This window comes from Pararge aegeria, chromosome 20 (assembly GCF_905163445.1).
Source record: "Pararge aegeria chromosome 20, ilParAegt1.1, whole genome shotgun sequence".
Classification (NCBI taxonomy): Eukaryota; Metazoa; Arthropoda; class Insecta; order Lepidoptera; family Nymphalidae; genus Pararge; species Pararge aegeria.
This window is the reverse complement of record NC_053199.1, coordinates 8,938,064-8,962,857: the sequence shown is the minus strand read 5'-3', so window position 1 is coordinate 8,962,857 and position 24,794 is coordinate 8,938,064. Positions and strand designations below refer to the sequence as shown.

Sequence of the window (24,794 nt, the reverse complement as noted above, 5' to 3'; positions counted from 1 at the left end):
CTTCGCGTGCAACTTTTGATATTTTTTGGTATCAAACTTTTATCCTCTATTTTTTTTCACAATGTAACCCGACTGAGTTGCGTTGCCACAAAACACATTTTTTGTTCCTGATTGTAAAGATTGAAGCGTACCAACAAACAAAATATAATTCTTCCGCTTTTTTAGTAGTAATCCGATTTTATTTAAATTTTATATAATATAACCACTGACGTTATATAACACAACATTCATAATATTTTCTTCGATTTAGCATTTTACGCCACCTAAGGTGTTTAAATTTTTAACTCTCGTTGACAATGCCTTTGACAGTCGCAAGTTCTTGCCCCGGATTATATGTATTTGCTGCACATTTTTTTTTTAATTTATCGTAATTATATATCTGAAAATGCGCATAATTAAATTCAATAAGGTACTCATAAAAGACAAGAGATAAAAAAGTAACAAATATTCCAGGAAAAAGGATTTATTCGCTTTTACGTTGCCGAAATAATGAAATCGATGTTAAATACTTATTATGGTAATATATCTCATTTGCCGACGACATTACTCTTCAAGCCGTAACAGTTAAATGTATTGAGTTACAACCATAACGGCATCGCTAACGAATTTAAAGTTATTAAGGGTATAGCGGTTTTTCCAAAATAAACGATCTGAAATTGATCACGGAAACAATCATCGATTTCATATAATTGGATCCATTTATACTGGTACTGAGGTATTTTGGAAGAGAAATTGTCACGAAGTTTTTTATACTATACTATTTTTGGTATATAATGGATTTCCGCAAAGTAACGCTTGTCTCTATCCAGTACGAAGTTTTTTCGAAAATCCTAATAATTAGGTACCTTTATTGACGAAAACATGACGCGTGCGGCGTTACCTCGCTCTGAGGCGTTCCATTCAAGGCTTGAAGTGCAAGCGAGAGCGCGGAACGAGCGACAAAGAGGCACAGTCGGCCTTCGCGTTCGACATCTGTCTCTCTCCTACTTGAGTGAGCGATGCGTCCGCGTGGACAGCTTCTATACAATAATACACTTACATGTTTTCGGCAAGGATGAAGTGCAGTGAATGTGGTGTCAATTGTTTATAGCAATTGAATCTATCAAACAAATAAAATTAAATTTTTTTTTGAAAAATGCAATCATTCCATCAGTATTTTCTTACGACGTTGTCACGTTCAACTATCGTCAGTAAGCCGACTTTACAGACAACCAATTTTTTTTAAAATATACTTGGATGCTTAGATAGCGATGAAAAAAAGGAAAACATATTGTAAATTTATTTGAGCATGGTCCGTGTTGAAGATATTCAGTTTAAACAGTTCACGTTGGTTTCATAAAATATTAATAGAGATGCAGCCGCACCCTCTCCTACACCGGCTGCTGCGGTACACTCGAGATCCATTTACTATTGCAATTTCAACCTTATTTCCCTCAGTTTAAGGACTATGTTAATTTGAACTTGGTAGCAGTGTAGGTGTAATAAGTATTTAGTTGCGGGGATTCCTGTTAGGGACTAGGGACCACGAGTGCTGGCTTTGATGAAAATGCGATTCGATTTGAGATTAGTTCGATATTGTTAATTTTGGGATTACGTACTGAGTTGAAAGAAAAAAACGTTATTGAATCTAGGAAGGATTTATTGAATTCGCTTTTGTGGACTGAAAGTAGGATACAGAGATTTTTACTGGGATTAAAAGTGTTCTTAAAACACATTTCATAGAGATTTCTAATTCCCGTTTTTCTCGTCATCTGCCACATCTTGCAGTTGTATGGCATTGCTTAAAGCCAGATAATTACTACTTTACTCTATTTACACTCTCTGTCAAAAAATAGCTAAATGCTTAACAATAAAACAAAACGGAAAACTACTTTTTACATAGTGTATAATATACTCAATCCATAATTTCACTTTTGCATTTTCAATAATTTCTCGGGATGAAAAGTATTTTATAAAGATATGAGAGATGATATGATATCCAATCTTATGATATCCTCTAACTGAATTTTAACAAAATATGTTAAGCAGCAGCAAGAATGAAACAGGATTGCCATTTAGAGTATAAGAATCGTGCAGTTCGTGAATAAAACGGCCGGTCTCTATCCAAAAAGTTTCATTAATAGGTTGCCACATTTCTACCCATTGCTGCGTGAAAGAAGGAAAAACAAATCAGCACACCAAAAACGCACTTTTTTATTGTTATATAATAGTAGGGATAGAAAAGATTTCTTCAGAATTCAACATGCTATCACCCAGAGATTTGAAGTGTGTCGGACTCTCACCACAGCGAAATGCTTGGCAAGGCCCCGCACCGCCTTCATACATGCTGCCATATTTTATTCATAAACACGGACTATTCTGCTCCGTATCACATATGGCTATAAAATGCACAAAGTGTGCAAATAAAAGCATATAAAACCTCAACGCTTTTTAGGTTAACGTCTTTACGATGTTCATGATGGGTGATATAAGATTTTCAGTCTTAGTTTGAAATTTATATTTTTATACTTTTACTTTCTATATATTCCAAATATCTTTTAGTCTAGATGGTAGCTAACCTATACACAGCCAACGAGGTCCTGGTTCGGGTATAATGTATCTATTGGGTTCTCGTGTCAAGAAAACATTCGCACCGATTAGCGTCGCTACTACCTGTGACTCAGTAGGTTTACTATCTTCGCTTTAAGCAGTATTATTTTAAAATTTCACTTATATACAAGGTGTACCTTGCTGTACTTAAAATGGAGATTATAGTTTAAAAAAAAGCGTCAGCAATTTATAATTAATACTGACAGTAAGCTCTCAGAGCTGGTTAACATGGTAAGTTGGTTATTTTCATGTGATAATATTTGCATCTAAAATCTCTCCTAAGATCTTAGAAGGCTCGAGCGTAGAAGTCGGAAGTAACCATATAAAAGTACTCGAATATTATGAGAATCTTAACTATGTTGTGTTGACTATAACTTGTTTATATTGGAAGCAAATAATTTCTATGGAAATTTTCAAGTTCGTGTATACATACACCTATTATAAAAAATCCTTGTTATAGCTGAAGTGGCTATACGTTTAACAAACAAATTTGCTGTTCACTCGATTTTCACCTTTTTTTGTGAAAAAATCCCGTTATGATAATACTCTTATACTTGTTATGGGTGCTTGATAAAATGAATCACAATATCAGTCAACATTTTTTATTTTAAAGAATTAAATGCTAAATTAGATAGAAGTTATTTATGGATTACTTCCTCTTAAACGTTTTCGTCAAAAGGCAATGAAGACTTATTCTTCTTAAAACACAACAACTTTATTTTAGTTTCACGGAATTCTGCGTATTTTCTCATCTTTCTTATTTGTGTATCATCATCATTATCCTACCTAACCTACTTTTAAAATACTATCATGACTACCTGGCAGATAATCAATATCCGAACTGGAGACAAATTTTACTTTGATTCTAAGTGTAAATTAAAAAAGGGTTTTTGTTTTAATATTACGCTTTAGGCAGTTAAACAGTAGAAAGTATAAATTAGTCTGTCATTTTTCAAGTCATACCCATGAAACTTTGTGTTTGGGATAGTGGTTAAAAAATAAAAAATATGTTTTCCAAAGTTTTTGAAAATACTATTCAAAAATCTGATGAAATATATGATATTTAAAAATCTGATGAAATAGATGATGAAGGTATAATTACAAAAGTTTATATCTATTATTTGCTTTTAGATTAAATTTCCAGGGGATATCTGAAATTTAGCGCAGACGAAGTTGCGCTAAATTTCAGATATCCCCACGAACTTCTTGGCTAACTAGCCAAACATACAGTAGTACCTCTTGAAAATGGAGTATCAAATATCAATTTTATTAACAAGAACACTTTTGAGAATAATAGAAAGAGCTTAAGTATTTATTTATTTTGCATATTATTATGGTCTGAAGAGAATGAACAGTTACAAATTAGGGAAATACAGGATGAACTGATATAAAAATAGAAATAGAATACACAAGTTGACCTTATCGCTTAGTAGGCAGCGTATTTTTTATCAAATTATTTCAACGCCATCGGTACTGGGTATTAATTTTCACGCAGCATTAATCATTATTGAAAATATATATAAATAAGTGAAAGCTTATAAAGTTTTCGGTAATCCTCTCGTTAGAACTTTGTAAGGATAAACACAAGATTTGAAGCACCGGACACAATTCGCTAAGCATGTAACTCGCATAACTGGCGACAATTTAGCCCAAACAAGCTGGAACTAGTGGTATTTCAGGAAGTTTGTAAATATTCAGATAGTTGCCTCAAGTTGTATCCGTAAGACGTGAGGCGTCCCTTGGGACTGAACAGTAATTTGTAACGCTAAGCATCTCTGTCCAGACAAGATAAGGGTTACAAAACTAGTACGTATATTATTTTTGTGCAAGTGGATACTGTATGTAATGTTTTGCGGTTCTTTTGTATGTTATAATTTATTGAATGCTTTATAATTGAATGGATATTTATTCAAACCATACCTACATTTACTTTCGAATAGTTTTTTATTTATAGGCTTTGGTTAAAAGCTACTGATTGGCGGATTCAATAAAGCCTGTGGAAGCATATCTGAATAAAACATTTGTAGGGTGAATTTACACAATCATTGTGTTTTTAAAGCTTTCAGTTTTTGGGTTATAGCACAGTGTAAACATAAAGAACGCTAACAGAAAATTAAGCACGACAGCGTACACAAAAAGGCGGCTTTATCGCTAATTAGTGATCTCTTCCATTCAACCAATTACATGAAATACTCTCACAGTCACATAAAAGAGATAGGTGGTGAATATATCTTCATCAGCCTATATTTATAACAGTCCACAGTAGATGGTAGTAGTAGCACTGAGGATGCTGCTGCCCGTTCTCTGTTGTGGTAAATATATACCAATAATATCTTTTTTATATTTCTTTTGTGCGTGTGTATGTCACTGAACTCCTCCTAAACGGCTGGACCGATTTAAATAAATTTTTTGGAATGGGTTTGGGTGGCACCCTGGATGGACCCTGGTTTCACAAATCAAATTCACAAATCAGCCGCTGGGGTCTGCTAGTATACATATATATATATATAAGTGTATGTGTAAGGAATCACTGTTTTAAAGTGATAAGGCCGCCTTTGTTATACAAGTTGGAATTGACTTGCACTTATTGTATATTTTTTTCTAATTAGATTTTAGTTTATGTGTGCAATTAAAGTATTATTGATGGATTTGATTCGATTACAAATATCAATAAAATTAAGTGTATATGACATTTAAATCTATAGATAATTCTGGAAGTTTTGTTTCTGCGTTCATAACTTTTTTACGTGCATATGGCAGTTAAATAAGTCCTTATTCGTTCGTACAGCTACAAAAAAAATGGAAAGACTTTTGAGAGGATTAGCTGCAGAAGCATGTCCCGAGTAGCGATTTTGGTTGCAGCTGCACAATGTGGAATTGTATGGCGAGGCGAAATGGGGCCGCTCTTAGCCCGTGGCGGATTTAAATGAGGACTAGTATGCACCAACGCGCTTCTACTCAGAACTAAGGGAACTCCGTGTATGCTCGTAGACTTACATTTCTGTCCCATTAGGACTTAGGGCTTTAATATTCTTATTTGATGCTTGTATTTTAAGTCTAAGTTAGCTTTGGTATTATTAGCTGATTAAGGAAATATTGCCTCGTAAAATTAGTGGTTATAAAGTTGAACTACGGATGACGAGGTCCAGGGGATTTTAAGGAATTTGGGTTTTATTGAAAATAATTCTTGGTTAGGAAATTGTTAAACTATTGGTCTCGGTTATTGTAATTTTCATTCTATATTACTTTTTAAAAATGGATGTAATGTCTGTAAATAAAGATAATTATTTTATCTTTTGAAAAACAAACGAGCAAATACACTATAAATAGATATGGTATGGATAAAGCTTTTGTCATGGGTTTTTTGCATCTAGAACAATACCCATGACAAAAACCCTACCATTCGCTCTAACATTTGCTTATATTTCTGTAATTTATGCAACTCAAACGCAGCGTATTTTATTTAAAAAAAATATATGTGTGGAAATCAACAGAAACAAGTTAATTTATTCCGAAGCGTGAATAGAAGGGCGTCGGTAACATTAAAATTTGAGCCTTGTCAGGTGCTAAGTCCATAATTTCCCGGGGGAACAATCCTGGATCGCATTTTAAGGGTTTTCATGAATGGCAACTCTAATTTCTATTGTTGTCTTGCTCTTGCTTAGCCGTGTAATTCCGAGCTAAAATTTATTCCACCTGCCCGTGAAATCTGAGAAGCCCTTGAGACACTTTTTAAGAATACAACTTTCTTTATAATACGGAAAGGTAAATTTCGTATGAACGTGTACAGTCAACTGTGTTAGTTTTATGATTAATAAATGGTGGTTTTCTCCTTAAATTGTACGTGCAATACATAATACTTATATTCCCGTTGAACATACGACAGTCGAAGTTACTAGGTATATTTAAAAATGCTGTTAAGACTCATTTTCTCGCTTAATAAAGACGACTTTTATTTATTTATCTACTCTAACTCATATTTAAGTATTTATGGTATGTAAAAGTACCTATGTATTAGTCTATTTATTTTTAATTCATCAATAGTATTGTTGTATTTGTATAGTCTGGTTTATGTATTTCTTTTTCGTTTTTCTTTTTAGTTTTCCTAATCCTAAGGTTGCCTGTCAGAGATCGCTACTTTGCGATAAGGCTGCCTTTTGTATCCTACTACATTCTTTAAGGGTTTGTTCTTTTTTTTTTTGAATGCTGTGGTGTATAAATGAAGAGAAAAAAAAATATGTTTTTTGAGTGTGTACTAAATCAGTTAAATTTTGTTACAGGTACATAACATTCGTAACAACTATGTTACAAACAACACAAGATAAACGCCTAAAATTTTTGGTGAGCAATTACTGATTTGTGCACAATAACCTTCCTTTTGCAATGTATAAGGTATGAAGTACGAACAAAGTTGGTAAGTGAACTTACTCCCGGTTCGTTACTTCTACTTCACATGCAAGTTTAAACTACTCAGTTTGCTTAGGTTACATCGTGGCCATTGGTTTTACCTAATGCCGTCAGTCTTACGTTGCTTTAGGTTGTTCAAAATGTTGGAAACCATATGACATTTTCAACTGTTAATGCTAAATATACTTTAGGAATCCTAAATCGAATTTTAAATATCTCCAGTCAGTTTTCAGGCTTACAGGTTTTTATGATAATCGCTTGATTAAACTCTGGTATATTAATATGTTAGATTACAGCTCCAAATTTAAATCAATGATTTTACACATGAAAGTGGATATACCTAGTTATTAGCGTGGTAATATCCATACCAATATTTTCTTGAGTGCTCATTGCTATAATATTATTGTAAGGCGGTATTTCTATTTCCAAAAACATGTTGGCAGGCATTTTCTTTCGTCGTTAAGTAATAATTACAATCTCTATTATATTAATTTTATATTATACTGTGGAGTTCGTATACTTCGATGCGGTTATCTCTAGAGATTTTAAAATTTGGAATTCAAAGCGGGCTAATTCGTTGGCTAGCTAGTTGCCAATGAAAATATTTAAACATTCTAGCGTCGATCTGAATTCAAAAACAAACCTTTAACTGCTTACGAAGTTTTAAGTTTAACTTTGTGTCCAATACTTAGCACTAGATACTAGTGTACTACAAAGGTTGAGTTTGTATGAATCACGTACCAGACAGGATCGGTCAGTCTGATAGAATTAGTTCGAGCTCCGGTGTTGCGAATTGAGAACTTCGGTTAGCTCTTTCGGTTTTAGACACGCTGAGTGGAAGTTTTAGGGTTTTGCGAGATAACTGGAGGGAAGAAGGCTTACAATAAACTTTGTTAACGTAACAGCTGTAACATGTTTAATAGATAATATGTACTACCTAGTTTAAAAATACCTACCCACAAATTATTTGAATAAATATTTGAAATGTTAAGGAAATTCCAATTTCACGTTTAAGCAACAAAGTAGCTTACGATTAAAATAGAGTTCATGTTAAACTTGCTCCATGTAAGACTTGCCACAAGCCATGACAGTTGTTTCCGCGAGTGTTTTAACAAAAAGCTCGAATAGTACAATGACGGCCGACTGGCGCATTGGACAGCGACCCTGCTGTCCCCTGATTCCGAGGGCCGTGGGTTCTATTCCCACAACTGGAAAATGTTTCTGTGATGAACATGAATGTCTTCCAGGGCCAGGATGTTTATCTCAGTATTAAATGTATTTATTCATTTTATTCTTAAAATATATTCATAAGTTATCTTAGTACACCAGCTACCCTTAGTTTGGGGCTTCATGGCCATTTGTGTATTGTCGTAGTATATTTATTTTTTATTTATTTATAATAGGTACATGAGGCCTAACAATACTACTAAACAGGTTGCTGGGCATACATAGTAATTAAAATAGGTGTAAATATTACAAAATTAAAGTTTAAAATCGACGTAAACTTTCATCCCCCAGCCCCAAGGAACCCTATTCTTATTTAGTTTAAATGTTAAGCTAGAGTAGAATCAGCTATAAATACATCAAGTTGAATTTCTATTTGTTCAGTAGCTTCTGCGTGATGAGCAAGAAGACAGACAGATAAAATTAATAATAAATAAAAAAGCGGTGATAGCCTAGTGGTTAGGACTACGGATCCATTTCCGAGTTCGAATCCCAGCACGCACTTCGCAAGTTACTTTTACGTTTTTAAATTAAAAATATCACTTGCTTCGACGGTGAAGGAAAATATCGTGAGGAAATCATGCCTAAGAGGTTCGTCCATAATGTTTTCAAAGTCTTTTCGTTGTGGGTTAGACCCTTGGCCTGTAACCTTGGCCTTGGCCAGTAATGGGTTGATATGATGATGATGTTAATAAATATAAACCTATAGTGACAACTGCAAAATTCAATTCAAAATTCTTAACCGCCGTGTGGTGTCACCACCCCCCCATTTCCCGTGATTGTGGTATGAAGCGACTAAGGATTCTAACAGAGAACGAGCAGCATCCTGCGTGCTATTACTACCATTTGCTGCGATCACCAGTCTATCTGCCCAGCGTGGTAATTATGGGAAAACCCTCCCGTTGCGAAGTGCCTTTAGTCTAGCTATGAACTGATATAGGCCAACGATGATGACATTAATGTCAATAGGTATAAACATCAGTTTAAATATTATATTAAACTGGCTGTATCCTGGCACGCTTCGCTGTGGCACATTATGATTGAATGGCTGAGAAAAATAGCTAAAAACAATCCTTGATGCGTATTATATATCATGCTAAAATTTCAGCTCGATCGGTGCAGAACTTTTTGAGTTTTTGAAGCGTGCGCTGTGTACAAACCAACATAACATTTTTATATATATAGATGTCTAGTATGTTTTTCTTGTTCACTGGTTTGTAAAATCCTCTGACCTGTTTATTGGCGACATAACAAATCGCCGATTAAGGAAGTTCATTTTAAAATTACTGCGGAATTTCCGTAACGACAGATGAAAGAGGGGAAAATTAAAGTTTAGTGCTTAAACTTTTTAATTGCTTGATAACGGACCAAATGCGATTTCTTGGAACAAATAATTTAAATTGAACTCGAAGAAATGTGACGTTTTGGCTACATACTTCAGTACCTATTCATATTAGAAAAGTTAAAACTTTTATCATGCAAATATAAACTCGTTGAGCTAGGCATTTTACGATGGATTTTCAGCGGATCTTCTTTTTTAATCGCTTAGACTCCAAGACTTGCTTTTTCCATCTTCCACTGATTGATTCAAAAACTTCCATATCATTAGCAGCACGCCCATAGATTAGCAACCGTGTAATAAACTTATAATAATAGGATAAAAGCCAAACAAATCTGTGAGCTGCAACTTTTATATCTTTTTTTTATCGCAATATTACACACATCATGTAAATTAAACCTTCAACGCAAGTTTCTTTTAATGCCTATTGGTAATTAATACAGGTGCTTTGTAAACATAACATTAAGTAAAAAAAAAACTGTATTAATTAATAACACATTATGTGTTGTACGTGCGAATTTTAATTCTTGAACAAAAGAAGGATATAAAAGAACGGGGTTTCAATTTGAAATTAGAACACGCGTTCATCAATGTTCCCGTGACATCTGACACTTGTAGATCGGTGCAGAACTTTTTGAGTTTTTGAAGCGTGCGCTGTGTACAAACCAACATAACATTTTTATATATATAGATGTCTAGTATGTTTTTCTTGTTCACTGGTTTGTAAAATCCTCTGACCTGTTTATTGGCGACATAACAAATCGCCGATTAAGGAAGTTCATTTTAAAATTACTGCGGAATTTCCGTAACGACAGATGAAAGAGGGGAAAATTAAAGTTTAGTGCTTAAACTTTTTAATTGCTTGATAACGGACCAAATGCGATTTCTTGGAACAAATAATTTAAATTGAACTCGAAGAAATGTGACGTTTTGGCTACATACTTCAGTACCTATTCATATTAGAAAAGTTAAAACTTTTATCATGCAAATATAAACTCGTTGAGCTAGGCATTTTACGATGGATTTTCAGCGGATCTTCTTTTTTAATCGCTTAGACTCCAAGACTTGCTTTTTCCATCTTCCACTGATTGATTCAAAAACTTCCATATCATTAGCAGCACGCCCATAGATTAGCAACCGTGTAATAAACTTATAATAATAGGATAAAAGCCAAACAAATCTGTGAGCTGCAACTTTTATATCTTTTTTTTATCGCAATATTACACACATCATGTAAATTAAACCTTCAACGCAAGTTTCTTTTAATGCCTATTGGTAATTAATACAGGTGCTTTGTAAACATAACATTAAGTAAAAAAAAAACTGTATTAATTAATAACACATTATGTGTTGTACGTGCGAATTTTAATTCTTGAACAAAAGAAGGATATAAAAGAACGGGGTTTCAATTTGAAATTAGAACACGCGTTCATCAATGTTCCCGTGACATCTGACACTTGTAGACCAATCAAACACAATCAGAGCACCCTTTCAATGGTTTCGAAATTCGAATACTTTTTCGCTGCATTGCAAAAGCGTATCAATTGAATTATTTTTGGAAGCACTGTGAAATTTCAATTCATAATAATTTTTTATGGGTCACAATGGGTATCAGTATTAGTAAAGAGCGTTAGTATAACTGCCCCTGCCCCATTGGTTTAGTGTTTTTCATGATGATACTACAAAATAAGTTCGATTCCTGGATCAGCCAAAACGGATGGTACGGTTTATCTGTCAAGAAATTTACCGTTGGTATAATAGTAGGAACATGGCAATGATTACCCATTAAACATGTAGACACATGTTGTTCATCGTGGTGTACATAGGAGGACGATGAAGATGAAAAGTTCGTAACTATCACCAACTTTATCATCTTCATCTCCTGATGCATAAAGTATAAAAACCACTTGCTATGTCGTTAACCGTAAATATATTAAACTAATATACTCGTATAAATGGGTACTAATTTAACAAGGTGTCAAAGTACCTAATGAATATTATCTTGTTTTTGGTATTGAATATTAAAAGGCAATTGCGAAATATTATCTTGATGCCCCTTAAATGGACGACGGCTAAAGGGTTCCCTCTGAGCTCTTGAGAACCCTTTGCGCAGTCTCCGCTAAGGGACACTCGACATTGAACCTTCCGAGACGTTGACGAGGCATTTTAATAACGCCTATGTATTTTTAAACATTCCAAATTACGTAGCTGAAGTGGTTAAACATCGGCTAAAAACATTCAAGAATATTTTGAAATCTTACAGTTGAATTTTGAATACACAAGAAGAAAATTTTAATATTTTTTTCTTCTTACCAGACGTCTTGAGTTTAATGGTCTGTGGAAGTGCGAAACGAACACTTATGGTCACAGACGGTTGCCATTCTAATTGTCGCCTAAAGTTAGAGAAAACCGAAATAGTTTTACTATTTTTTTTTTCTTTAAAGTAAAGTGTTTTGTTTTATCAGAAATGTATTTATATACTTACGTTTAGCATTATTTAGTAGATTAAAACGTAGGTATAGTAAACGTCGTACTTATTATTAGTCAAACAAAGTCGCTCCTCTGTTTGTAAGCTGAGATATTTTAAACTTCGCAACGTATTTTAATGCAGCAATAGATAAAATGATTCAAGAGGAAGGTTTTTATGCCTAAACATGCATATTATAGTAGGGAAAAGTAAGGGAATTCAAAGATTTGTAATGTGATGTCGTAACAAATATATATAGAGCACTAGCTGAACCCTACGAGCTAGATTTAATTCATGTTGCCTCACATTTTTATCTACGTGCAAACGAATCCGCGGCGGGTCACTAGTTACTACGTTACTCCATAACACGAGGGTAAATGTTAATCAAACGAATGAATTAAACTTAGCATTAAACTCAAGAATTCGCATTCGTTATACGAAATCGTGAAAATAATTAAATGATTTAATATTTTTCACCGATAATTCTAGGATTCTAGCACAAGCAATGTAGGCAATTGTAGAGCCGTTTACAACATCTCAAAGTAAAATTGACCAAAAAAGCTCGCTTTAGGGTCGAAAATCGTGTATACTTCTTTTTTCATAGCCGTTCCCCAGAGCCCTTACAGTAGAAAAGTTTGAGCTTTAAGACAAGTGGATAGGTTCCATGTTACTCTGTCGTCTCAGTATATTGATACTCGAAAACGTTTTAAGGAATGCGGGTTATCGAATGTTATTCTAAGGGTGCAGTGGTGCCGCACGAAATATATCTCTTTTTTTACCCCGTCTATTTATTTATTTCAGGTAAGTATGCTTTTATCACATAAAATAACAAAAAAAGGCCCAATTTGAAGACTCAATTTTTTTTTGTAAAGATTTTAATGCTAAAATGAATAAAATAGTTTCAAGAATAGTTCCGTGGTTGTGAAGCACAAAAGCCCTAGAGAGTTCCACATTAGAGTGCGCATTTTAAATTTCCTCGTGAGACTTGTAAAGTTCGTATTGAACATATACAAAGATCGATGTCAAGCATGTTACTTGTGAGTTGTGACACGCGTCCGCTTTAGAATTTCAATGTGGACTAAGGGTGCCCGATGGGGGACATGATGGGGTTTAGTGACTTGCTCCGCGTCAAGGGATTTGTACCTCAAAGTTTGATTGTAGTGGATATTGTTAGTATTGTAAGGTTAGTGTGTTTATAGGTAGGTGCTACATTAAAGTGTCATTATATTAAATGTTATGTTGCTTTTAGGTACAGTAATGGCTTCTTATATAGTCGCAAATAATTAAAAAAATATATATGTATATAAGTGTATGCACGAGCCTCGAGCCGGCACGACGAACTGAGGTTCTTTAACTAAAGAACCTCAGTTACCGGGGGCAATGGTCGGGGCACATACCTCGGAGAGCTGATTTATGTTGGGGTCTAAAGGTGCTTGAATGAAGAACTCGCACCAGTAAACGCAGTATTGGCCGACCGCCAACGAGGTGAACCGATGACATCAAATGAGTGGCATGGACCTTGGAAAAGTATATAGTAATTTCAAAGAATTCTACTAGATGGCGCTAACAGTCGCTATGAGGGTGATTGATAAAAAGGCACACAATAATTTCGATGTCGCATCAGTGGAACGAGGAACATGGCTTGGTTAGCAAAGTACTCAGGACATTGCTAGACACATGCGTGTTCAATTCCCACCAGATCCGAAATGTTTATATGCATTTTAAAATAATATATTTGTTATTTTCCCCAAGTATAGGTAAAAACAATTTAACAAAAATTTAAAATTCTTATTTCCATATTATCTATGATTTTCAGTCCTAATGCATAGGATACATGTTTTTTTGTTCCAAAGAAGTGACAAAAAATATAAGTGATCTATTATTCCTTTGGCAGTGAAAAATATATAGATATCTTGTTAATGCATATCACAAGAAAGCAAATTAAATTCACATCAACTGAGACGAAAAACCAATATTACAAATAAAGCAAATAGAGCACTCGAGAGTCTCATTCATTTACCAGTTTTCGCATTCCGTCTAAGAGATCGGAAACTTTGTCGCTCTCAGAATTTCAATAAAGATGCCGAAAGAAATATCGGTACCCAGTTCCCCAATAACGGCCAAAACTGAAGCCGTCATGGTATAAACAGTAAGAGAAAGCGGAATGTAAGAAACCCGTGAAAGCAATAAAAGTAAAAGTATGAAACTATTCAGAATGGTGTAAAGATGAAAATCTTATGGCACGATTATGTATGTCTACTGTGTAATTAAAGAGTCATAATTACAGTGTCAGCAAATCATTTAATTCATAAATAGTAGTATCCAGTAGTTCCGTTGCTCAGATCTATTTACCAAATTACCTGGGGTTATTGTTTTCCTCTAGATTCACAATGGAAACCAAACTGACATATTGGTCTTTGTGTAGCAGCTTTACGCCTGAAATTTATAATAGATATTGATCGGTGTAATTCGCACCTGAAGATAATGATAGTTCAATCTCGGATTGAGTTTTTTGATCTAACAAATATATTTTTTCTAGGGAAATATATAATTACAAACTAAAATTAATATTTACAATAAATATAAGTAGTCGAACTGTTCACTTATGGTTTTGGTACCCAAAATGCTTGCGCTATTGCCCCTTTGAATTGCTAGACTTAGCCGTTAGGCTAACTAAGCACCAGCTCTTGGGTCACAAAACGTAAGGACCCATTTTTGAGATGTTAATAAAATTCTCCGTGTCCGAAGACCATGGGCCCAGAGTCTCAAGCGCTGCAAAACGTAGTCATTACAAATAACGGAGTATTTACGGCGCTTAAGCAATCAAGCAGATTCGGTTTGCTTCTGGTTTTTGATCTTAAAACAATCAATCTGACTGTTTTTATGGTTCTTGTTTAATTACTGTTTAATTTTATGTCGTAAGTAGCAAGAGATACTAATTAAAAACAGACGCATACGCGCAGTCGGCTTTGAATGCTGTATCGATATTTTATTAAAAAAATTCATAAATCCTTTTTCTTTTTATATTCATATAATCTCCGCTAGTTTCGTAACCCCAATTTTAAGCGGCAATATACCGTTCAATATGTTGTCTTTTATGAGGAATTCTCAGTACGCAATATGTTTATTTAATGGGACCATAATTTTCGGATAGGCCGTTACCTTTCCGCGATTAGGCAATCTGATCAATGTTTCGGGGTATAATTTTAATATAGGGGATGAAATCCGTATTAGTAGGAATGTCCCTCGTAATAAATTACGTGATATAATGAAAGTTGGAAAGCAATTTTAATCGCCGTTCATATTTAAGCCTTCCACCAGATTTTACGGATATGCTCCAATTTTAAGACCATTGTGCGGCGTCTGACTGAACTAATGTCATTAAAGCTGTCTGGACTTTATTTTATGGGTAAAAGGCGATAAAACTGTGATGTAAAATAAAAATAAAAGCTAGCGATTTTATAAATATTGAGAGGGTAAATTCATTGTGGGCAAAACAAAATTCTCAAGAAAAAAAAACATTAAAAATACCCATGTGTTACCTACAGAATTCATTTCGAATTTGTTATAGTTAACTGGGATTGTTTAAAAAATAATTATGGTAGGCATTTTTTACGCTTTAATACGACATCGGTATTTCGATAATGTGCTTGTTATCTCCTGCATCTCCCCTCCAATATCTTCCACTGTAGGAATTTATCAGGGGTGAGCAAGCGAAAAAATACCCTAATAATGAGTATTGGGGACAGATCCCGTAACTTGTTTATCCTATCTCTAACTGCACTTGCATTTTGTGCACAGGTTTAGCAATCGGTTGATAGATTAGTTGGGCGATTTTCGCCTCTTTTGAAGACTGTTTTGTTTGTACACTGCGGCGCGATTGTGGTTTCATGAGCATGTCATGTACCATTGTCATACGGGAGTATCGTATGCTTTGGACTGTATTTTTAAAATAGGCTAGCATGTTTTAATTAAAATACAGACAAAAGGCAATGCTTTTATAATATTTATATAAAAGTATATATAGAGTATAGGCATCTATTACACTGCTTTGGTCTTTGAAAAGTTCTAAATGCGCGATTTATAATGCTTGCATTTGAAACCTAAAATATAGAATATCAAAGCTATATTTTTACACGACTATCCAAATATAGATTTACTTTCTTCAGGGGTTATGTATAAATGAACATATTTGAGTTTTTTATTTCACCATAACCTCTGAATGCCTGAACATGAGTGGATTTTGATGTATGGTGAATTGATAGAATACTACCTCATCACAAATAACAAATCAGTGAAGGTTATTTTGTGAAATGAGATAATACGTGCGGTGTTTGGGATTCGTCCTATTTTTACTACGTACCTACTCGTAGATACTTGTTTAACTCGTTTTTCACTCCATGGTGTTCAGAGTGGTACGACACCAACATGTTATTATATATATATATTTTATATATAAATAATAACATGTATATAAGATGTTTGCGCTGGTTATGTAACGTTGAGCTAAGTGCCTCGATCACATCACAGCTCATCGCACCGCACAGATCGCATTCATTATCCGCCATTACAGTTAATTAAATCGGAAAGTAACGAAATATTTTTTAAAACGTAACGAAATAATTTATTTATTTACATTAATGTGATACGGCCTATATATCGGTTAAGGAGTCGATACGTCAGCACAAGTCATAAAAATAATCGATAACGCGAATTTAACCCTCCGTTTGAGACCCTTCTTACCTTTTCCGCATTTTGATTTTTCTTGATTGTGTTTAAAATTCCCCACAGCTATTTCTATGATGCATACATTCATTTGTAAATTATTTGAAATCCCTTCAAAGGTATGACGATGTGGATATTTTCAGATTTTAAGATAAAAGGAATTAAAAGTAAATAGTATTGGTTTAATTTAGAATTATTTATACCTTAAGTAACGTATCATTAATATAGAATAATTAAGGCTATTTATAAAACTACAAAATACATTTTTATAGGACCCAAATTTAGAATATTTAGAATATTTTTTTTTGTTTACCAGTAAGTTAGAAATAAGCGGATTTGGAATAAACAAGCTTTAACTCATCTCTCAGTGCTGGGTACCGGCCTCTCAACTCTCTTAAGATAGAGAGAGGAGTTTCGAATATACTTTGGGTTAGCAGTTCTCGTAACTTTTTACAACGAGAGGTCGTAATAATGATCAGGATTATGCTTAACGTATGTATTTAAGACGGAAAGGTAGATTTAGGCCAAAATCTAATCAGCTTTCACGATTAATCCATAGAATCGGTTAGTAAGCACCTACATGTGATTATAATCGTTAAAGCCTGTCATCCTGCAGTGGAGCCACGTGAATGATTTTAAGCTCCCCTCTGAATCACGCTGATAACTTTAACGCAATCATGAGGAAAAGGACTGCAATCAGTCAAATTCTGTCAAATCAGTCAAACTGATAAATTAGCGCCAGAACAAAAAACACTTTCTGCTTTATTGTTAGAAACAAATAGAGGACATTAAAGTTACTCGAACGGACGAATGGATAGACAAGTGCAGGTAAGTTCAATAAGTTTACTCTAAGACCTCGGTATTGTTCAGGTGTGATCTTCTAGTTTCAAAATCAGACCACAAACTGTGAGTCAATTTTTTATTAAGATAAATCCAAAACAAAAACATCATGCCGTATCAAGTAATGAATATGTAATTGAATTCTAAGAAAAAACTTCTGAGTCCTCGTAAGTTAGAAATAACAAATTTCTCGTTTCCATTATCAAACTGTTTTTAAAGAAATTAGGTATATATTTTTTGCTATCAACAAAAAATTTACCTTATTACTTTAAAGTTACAGTCGGTTTTACGATGGTTGGATGGAAAAAAATAATAGAAGTTTTCATTTTCGCGTCGTGACAGGAAGGGAGGACGTATGACTGGCGTCCGCCTCCGAAATCCAATATGACAAATTCGGCGGTACGTGATTGGAATGAGTGTGGGTGCGAATTTATTTGCGCTCTGGCCCGTGGCCCATCAAATACCAAGACACGACCATCTGCGTTAAAGTTGACATGTTTCTGTAATAGTGAACTTGTTGATTTTAGAGTATTCAATTGAAAAGATAGAGGTGATAGCCTGGTGGTGTGGGCTTCGGCCTGGGATTCCAGGGGGCCGAGTTCGATTCTCGGCACGCACACACAGTTTTTGGAGTCATGTGCGTTTCTAATTCAAGCAATTATAGGTTTTTTATTTCTTTTTTCTTTTTTTGGATTGTTATATCCCTTTTTCAACGGTAAACGAAAAAATTGTGAGCCTGCATGTTTGAGAGTTCGCCATAATGTTCTCAAGGGTGTCTAAAGTCTACCATAAGCACTTGGACAGCGTAACGGACTACTGCCTAAACCCTTCTCATTTTGACCTTATACCATGCATAAATATAAAATTATATTTTTGATACTTTGCCTCACAAATCATCAAATCTATCAAACGTTCAGCGGGTTAGTCGAACATAAGTTACAAATAAAATCCGCATTAATAATAGGTTTGAATGACACCAATTTTAAAACTTCTAAACGCGTAAACACATCCCTTAACCTCATCTCGAGTGATACTGGCTTCATTTAAAATATATAAACATTTATATATATGGCGCCATTTTGAAATTCATGGTTCTATTTTTAAAGTTATAATGCAATTTTTACATTTTAAATGATGGTTCTCATATCTAAACTTAAAGTGATGACGTCAAAAGTGACTACATTTGACGTCAAATAGTAATAAATGCTTAAATATATAAAGTTTTCGTTATATATTTAGGGAAGAGTTATCCTCTTAGTAATAATCAGAACTTTAATGATCAAATGATCATAGGATTTCTTGGTATGAAATTATGACTAAGTAAAATATCCTTAAGAATTACCGGAAGAAAATTAAAAGTCAAAGTAATCATTTTGCTGATTCATTGCATTATTATAACACGAGTTTGTGGTCGCGTGAATAAAATCTATTTATTAATCTGACCATTGATTTATTTATCGGTATTTGAATATTATATGCATTATTATATCTACACACTATGAGTGCAAGTGATGAACTTAAGATTTACTTTCATGTGCCGATAAACAAGTAATAAAACAAAAAAAGTTCAGTTTAAAACACGAAGAAAAAGGAAAGTTATGGATATATACAGCAGTTATAGTTTTGGCATAGATATAGTTTTGTCCCTACATACGTTTCGTTTAATCCCGAAAATTAAGTACTACTTAATAGGGAAGTAGAAAAATTATGGAAAAATTTGCAAGTACAAAATATTTATATCTGGAATACAAATATTTGGTTGTAAAGATTTGCTATCGATACAATTTATTGGTAGGTATAAATAATTATTTAAGTTTTATCTGATTTAATAATGGAATCAAAAACAAGCGATAATATAAGCAGACACAGCTTAAACGTAGTAAAAGGAAAGGAAAATCTGAAACAGGTTATTTGGGATACAAACATTGAACTATTTGTTAACAACGCAATAAAAGAGTCCAGAGTTTCCGGTAAAGATAAATATTTGTAGCGTCCCGCTACTGCCAAAGAGCATTGCTAAGGGTAACATACCATATTACCAACTCGACACCGACTCGATTCAAAGGGAAGCTTTGCAATTTAAACCTTATATCATATGTGACATAAAGTAAAGTCGGAGTTTATTTTATGACGCGCTGAAGACCGCGTTTTGTCCATGTGTCGTAACGATGTACAGTAACCAGATACAGTTCGTTTATCATTTGCTTGGATTTGCGTAGCTAAATCGTTGCGTGACAGCTCGCGTTAGTAATGAAAAATACTTCAACAGGTTTGCTCTGGCCAGAATATAATTAAAAACCAAGACTTGGTATTTGTCGATGCTGATTATTTAATAGACTTGTTAAATACTCATTATCCACTCGTTATCGTGTTCGCAATGGGTGATCTGCAAAGCAAATTTAAGACTAATTCGAATATATGGAAATATACTTAGCTTAGCGGGTAGTGGCTACCGGTGCTGTTGTGCTATCCTTGCATATATTTTATCGGGCGATGACTAGCGTATAAAGCCGTAGAGTATAAGTGAACGCCCAATCTACCGCCTAGCGGAGCTGACAGCTAGTTGGCGTAGAATCGAAACTTGGCGTTGAATCGGCAACGCCGATATGGTGTACTAAGACCTTTAATGTAACGCTAAAAGGCCTAAATCAATGGCCGCGGGGTGTTTGGGTTGTGTATTCCGTAGTGAAAGATTTAGTGGCAATAACGTGCGATGTTGGCTCCGAGCAATTCTATCTTATTGTGCCTTCGATTGGATTAGTCTCGCGAAGATTTAGATTGGATCTTTTGTGTGGCGACGAACTCAGGTATTAAGCTCGTGTGTGTATTAACTGTCTGCACTAATTTATTGATTAATTTGAATCGTAGACACTAAATCTCTGCGTTCGAGTATAATTAAAAAAAAACACGCAAACGTTCAATAATAGAAAGACAGTCTCCCGATTATTTCTAATCGTTATCATAAAGTAATAAAAGTCAGAACCGATGGTTTAACGACTTTACCGAACACGTGTGTGGAATATGCAAATTTTCTAAAAACGAGCTGGCACTGATAATTGACTAGACTGTCAAAACCCTTCCACATACATTTTGTTGTTATTACGATTGTATATTATGCCATCAAATCTAACTGTTCCTTGTTTAGTAATGTCTATTTGGTACACTTTAGTATTTGTGTAAAACATAATTACACCATTGACTTTATATGAAATGACCTCTAGGTATACAAGCAAATGACGTTGTACTTTATTTACAGTTCAAACCAAGCGTAACTTATCTCTGTATGGTTCCAACTTGTATTCAAGTCACACGCGTAGGTGTAACAATACGGAGCATCGGAAGACTTTCCAAGTAAGTTAAACAAAGAGATTGAGTTAGAGGAAGTTACTTATTTGAGGCAGTTAAAGTCTGCTTTAAATAGAGCTGGGAGGTTTTAATACAATTATTCGTAGGGACATTCAGTTTTATGAAAGTTTATGAATAAATGACAATTAATGTATTTATTAAAAAGTGGTGATAGCGTAGTGGGTAAGGCTTCGGCTTTCCTCTCTTGAAGACCGAGTTCGACCCCGGCACGCACCACTTACTTTTCCGGAGTTATGTGCGTTTTTAATTTAAGCAATTAAAATATCATTTGTTTCAAACGTCGAAGGAAAACACCGTGAGGAAACCTGCATGCCTGAGAGCTCTCCATAAAGTTCTCAAAGGCGTCTACCAATCCGCACTTGGCCAGCGTGGTCGACTACGGCCTAAATCCTTCTCATTCTGAGAGGAGAACCGTACCCTGAAGGCCGATAATCGGTTGATGATGATGATGATGAATATCTTTATTATAACTGGGGCTTCACTAGTCAACTTTGTATAGCTGGTGATTAGGTATACACCTTTTTCACAGTCATCAGAAATTTTAAATTCAAAATAAGAAGACAATGCGTAATTATGCAACCTTTTAACAACGTTTATTGGTAAAATGACTAATGTATAATACAACATCCCACGGCCTCCTCTTTGATATAAAAAAGGGTTTCCAGCACGGACCAACCAAACTTCACAGCAAGGTTTGGACATAAGACATTGTCAAGTCGCAGGATTTTATCAAATAAACGCGAAGAATGTGCTTGGAAAAGCACATCATTTTATCACGAAGTTTTTTAATTAAATCGATTTATGTAATTCGTTTGACTACGTATTTCAAATTTGCGTCACCAATTAATTATTTACAGTGCTAGCTAAAATAGTTGTTAGTCACGCTACATATTAAGTACATAATTTTAATGTTAATTGCAGAAATGTTTTTAAGACACCTATGCATTTGGCTTGTAACGAAAAACTGAAATTGTTGGTAAGAAAGACGTTTGATGCACGAACTCCCTTTAGTAACACTTTATTTTTGTACTTTTTTGTTGTGACATTTTTACCTGCATCAAAATACACTGGTAAATAAATACATAAATACACTAAGACAATACACACATCGCCATGTAGCCCCTAAAATAGGCGGAGCTTGTGTTATGACACTAATATTTTATGAATTTAATATGTACATAATTACTTATAATGTACAGATAAACAACCAGACAATGAAGAACATTCATGTTCATCACACAAACATTTTGCAGTTGTTGGAATCAAACCCACTGCTTCAGAGGACTCAGAAAGCAGGATCGCCGTCCACTGCGTCAATCGGCCGTCAAATACACTGATATAGTTAGTGAAAATACTCTATAAAATAAAACTATAAAGCTTTCACGCTTTCTATTGAGTCATCAACTCTATATTACACCATCAAGCTGCCATTTTTTTATTCATCCATCTTATCCCTTAAACCTACCAAGTCATTCGGTCATTCTTTTCTTAAAGACCGACTAGACTTAAGAGGGGTGAAAATGAAATTAAATTCTCAATGAAAGGAGGATCTTGCTTAAAGGGGCTCTATGAGTTATGCCCGTGATTTGGAAGGGTCCTGATAGAACAATAGTGTAATCGTCCAATTAAGCGTCTGTATGACTTTCTGTTTGAAACGCTCCCTTTAAGGTGAAATTATAACTGAAATGATATCGCTGACTTAAAGTCATTAAGATTGTATTAATGATTTGTGATAAGTTAGTTTTCGAATACACCATAGGGCATGAGTCTCCTCTCAGAATCAGAAAGGTTTAAACCGTAGTTCACCACGCTGGCCATGTGAGGCTTTGTAGACTTTCAGAACACTATGGAGAAGTCTCAGGCTTCGTCACAATGTTTTCCTTAACCTTTAAAGTAAATATCAGTCGTTAATTAAGAGCCTGATAAGAAAGATGAGAGAGGCAGGCAGTGTCGAGAGCTTCCGAATTTCGATCTGATTGGATCACGTAGAGGTCAAACCGGTATCTTTACGTGATCAAATCAGAAATGACGTAGAACGATTACGAACGTACTTCGACAAGTTCCGTTGTTATATGTAGCAATAGTTGACAGCCCGGTGGACTGATATACGTTGGTATTTCAAGGCTAACAATGCAATGTAAAACGCAGGGTGACCGAACCCTCTAGACCAGTTTAGAAAAAACTCAGAAAATATTAATTTCCAAATTGCCCCTTCTGGGGTTCGTATCCGGGACCTCCCACTTATAAGACTACAATGCGATGTCGATATCCCGTCTATTGAGACAGCACGTTTATTAAATAATTCTCAAGTGTGGTCAACTAGTACATCATGTTGATGAATGTGTACTTATAGTCCCGTTCATCATATTTAGCAGGCCACGCCACGCCATACAGTTCACGCGTCAAATTATGATGAATGAACTATAGTTAGCTTTCAACCTAAAGGGGTTAAGTCATGCTACGAAAGCTAGCAGCTTAAACCCTTATAATGTTTATTTTAAAAATAAGCGTTATTTTTTGTTAATGAGGTTAGCTTATAAATCCTCTTTTTACCACCTCTGTGTTCTTTGTGTTTTAAATTGACACACCTATAGGCCCAGGAGTCTCATATTATGTGCTAGTTTCTATCCTGGGAGAATGCAGACTTAAATTATTGCCACAGCTCTGTTATAATCTCTAAATATTAAAATGGCAGAACGGATTTTGGTAAAATTTGGTACAACGGTACCTTTATCAAATTTGCAATAATACATAGGATAGATTAATTAATTCCGTAAACCTTCTATCCCATTTTTAATGGGAATGTTATTTGTTAGCTTCGTTCTTTCACGCAGCAACTTCCGCGTTTATAAATTTTGATGGGTAGTCGGGATACGTCATACGGTACAAGGGAATGGTAGGTAGCTATACCTACTCTACTCTTGGAAAGCTATCGGCAAATATTTTTATGTATTCATATTACTAAAACTAGGTAGGTACTCTATTTTTTAGGTTATGTAATGTCTTCTAAATATAGTCAGCGCATAAGGATATATTCTTGAGAAGTGTGTTCGGTGGGTTGTGAAAAACAATGAAATAAAGCCATTCATATTCATAGGTTTCGCGATGCATTGAAATCGTAAATTCGGTGGCCATGCTGCGGACAGCCGCGAGACCTAATAATTTGCGATTTCACGAACAATTGAACACAGCTTAACAGTATTAAAAGGAATAGTTTACGAAGTAAATGCGTTATAGTGAATACTTTTATTTTTAACTTGTCTTATTAAGTTAAAATGTTCTTTTTAAACTTTGTAAATGTGAATTAAAAATACTAAATAACGAACGAATAGAATCTTTTTTAAAAGCATTTTCTATTTAACGTATGTTTGTATTGTATTTTATTAATATTTTAAAAACACACTTTTCTAAATAAATATTATAAACAATGTTTTTAAACTGACTACATATTATTTTAACGTTGTATTCCCAGAACTTCACTTCGATTTGAAAATTTAGGTTATCGATTTATCGATTTCATTTGATAATGAACGTCAGTGTATTGTTTGTAATGGAATGAATCATTTGTTGTTATGTAATTTCAGCACACTGACCGCGATATAATTTCTCCCGACTGAAAAATCTATTTCTTTCTACAGTATTGAATACAAATTTTACACATCTATTTAAGTTTAAGGTGCACTTTATTAAATACCTTTTCTAGTGCAGGTCTACGACTTAAAACCTGCTTTAGAAGTGATAATGCATAAAAGCGAGAGAGAAAAGAGTTTAATAAAACTTTAAATTTTAAACTTTGCTCACTTAAGGGTGGTTTTTCAAGGTAAAAGTAGCCTAGAT

The 24,794-nt window shown here is 34.4% G+C and overlaps 1 protein-coding gene and 1 long non-coding RNA gene across 2 annotated transcripts in view; both read left to right on the top strand.

The window, feature by feature from the left end:
• Positions 1-24,794, top strand: part of LOC120632479 (serine/arginine repetitive matrix protein 1) — a 246,548-nt gene that overhangs the window by 108,990 nt on the left and 112,764 nt on the right. The gene's annotated exons all lie outside the window — the stretch shown is intronic.
• LOC120632481 lies at positions 20,747-22,267 on the top strand. Its single transcript, XR_005659145.1, has 3 exons — positions 20,747-20,942; positions 21,879-21,933; positions 22,211-22,267. It is a non-coding gene; the product is annotated as an uncharacterized LOC120632481 (long non-coding RNA).